We start from the raw sequence: 2382 nt of genomic DNA, 5'->3' as shown, positions 1-2382 counted from the left end.
ATGCCGAGCAAATAAGTCTCTTCATGACATTCTTTATTTCATGATTATAATGTCATTACAATTCTCCCAACTGAAAACGAAACTCTTTATTGCTGCTATAACTCATATCCCATATTTTGACGCCAAGGTAAGGTGTCAGGAGACAGTTTCTTTGGTTCTGAAACATGTGGGTAGGGGGTATACATCAAAGTCAGATTATGACAGACTAATGAAAAATCATATTTCCCTTTTATGTCAATACTTGTATTTCATATTGGTGTAGTTAATAAATTATGACCCTAACTTACATGTAATCTATAAATACTGGTGTTGGTGCACAAAACATGCTCTGAGCAGGTTCCCCTTTTTTGCTTTGATTTTCTCTCATTTAGGCTAATCCGCACCACCCCCACACCATCACAGTACCAAACATGGGGATTTAGACACTGTGCACAATCAAGAACCCTATCTGTCCTTCTCAGAAGACCTTTTGCTGGACCATGCATGTTTTCACCGGAATTTCTTCAGCAACTGACCATGTGTCTTACATGTAGTTTCGTATTTGCACTCATCTATATGCTAGGAATCATGATGACACCTACATGTTGTACATCAACATTTTTATTAAGCACTCAGCTACATTTGACATGCATCCTTTGATTTTCACCCCCCCCCCCCCCCCCCCCCACGCTATATGGGGTTTTCAGTCATATACTCGGCATATCATGATTTTGTGTTGGTTTCTTCAGTCGGATATTGAGTTCCCATTCAAAGGAAATGTTTCTGGTCAATAAAACTTGAGACTTTATGTAGTAGGAATGAAGATTTCTCATTAAATACACCGAAAAATATGCCCGGCGCCTACCCTACTTGTTTATTGTCGAAGTGTTTGAATATTGCCAAAGAGTTCTAGACTGCCCAATTGCTAGTGCTAGCTTGTCAATAATCATTGTCTTCCGTGCAATACTTTTGACTATCTAGATTTATTTTGATTAAACACAATCAGTCTTTGAATACTTATTGACCTACTTTCCTCGCTTCGAATTCACATCCCCGCGCTACACCGATCACGGTCCCCGCATGTGGCATTGTACATGATGGCTCTCGGGTGATAGCATTAGCCATTAGGTTTTTGCTTGAGTGCGCAGACTCGATTTCATGGCAGGGAATTATGGATGTGCTGTATCAGAAAGCATTGTACCCAGGGGATCCTGAACCTAGGAGAGCAGGTGTACAAAATCTAAAAAAAAAAAAAAAATAATAATAAATAAATAAAACACTAAAAAAAACAACAACAAAACAAAAAACCAGCTTCTTACAATCATACTGCTAGCAGCTTTATCAACAATTTCTTGTTTTTCACGTGCATATTTATTAGTCACCAACCGGTTTGTAAAGCCGAAAGGGGGCTATAGGATTCTTCTATGTTTTGTCTGTCCGTCCCTCTTTCTGTCCCATTGATTTTCCAGATCCCCCCCCCCCCCCCCATTATGCTTGGGAGATTCATTTGAAACTTATATGTAGTTCGAGAGTGGTAAACCACTATGTACAGATCAAGTTCGAATTTCGTATCGTTTGATGGACAGATGTGAAAGAAATATTTTTTTTTATATATTCATCGGGATCGTGTTCCGATGGAAATGTTGTAAAAGTACAGAGGCAGGTGACAAATTTGATCGCTGAATGTGTAAATACTTGTTATTGATAATCAATCACGCGATTATTTTTCTGTAGTCGGTGAACGAAATCTGATTAGATGGCAGTAGTAGATCTACCGCATTCCTGCAATCCGACTGAATTCGCGAGTATTATATTTGAAATCGGCCTTCGAACAGTTGATAATAAGTAGTCACACGAACAGGGTTAAATAATTAGAATGCTGATATGAATGTTATATCAATTACCCCCCCCCCCCCCCCCATATTTTTTGCAAAATCGGCGACCCAGATTTGATGCTTTTTGAAATGCATCGAAACTAGGCAAACGGTACGTCGCATGATGAGGGAGTTACGAATTTTTATAATTATAGTTACTAGTATGAAACCCAGATTTACTATGTGACATTTAGGATATATGTTACATGTTTATTAATTGAATTTAAAAATTATAGAGTTCAAGACTATTTCATCCCTGATAAAAACTACATGTGTCAACTGTACGAACAACAAAACATCAAACTAATTCGATACTGGTAAACTGGTGACTTGGTACCAATATTTAGGTCACAGTTCAAGGAACATTAGATGTACATTCTCCCGAATTATATCCGTCATTTAATGGGCCGCTAGTAAGGGATATGTATTGCTCCCAGAATGTTTTTTATTCTTTTCATTTTTTTATATGAATGAAAAAATTTACAACAACAAAAATAATAAAGTTAATGCTTGAATGTATGGTTATTGT

At 37.4% G+C, this 2382-nt stretch overlaps 1 protein-coding gene across 2 annotated transcripts in view; it reads left to right on the top strand.

The window, feature by feature from the left end:
* Positions 1-282, top strand: part of LOC125669773 (uncharacterized) — a 12215-nt gene extending 11933 nt beyond the window's left edge. For both annotated transcript variants that reach the window (XM_048904534.2, XM_056162920.1), the window contains exon 4: positions 1-282. This exon is cut by the window's left edge and continues 424 nt beyond it. The gene's annotated coding sequence lies outside the window, so the exon portion shown is untranslated.
* Positions 283-2382: the final 2100 nt, after the last annotated feature.

This window comes from Ostrea edulis, chromosome 4, assembly GCF_947568905.1.
Source record: "Ostrea edulis chromosome 4, xbOstEdul1.1, whole genome shotgun sequence".
NCBI classification, from domain to species: domain Eukaryota; kingdom Metazoa; phylum Mollusca; class Bivalvia; order Ostreida; family Ostreidae; genus Ostrea; species Ostrea edulis.
This window is presented reverse-complemented; position numbering and strand designations above follow the sequence as displayed.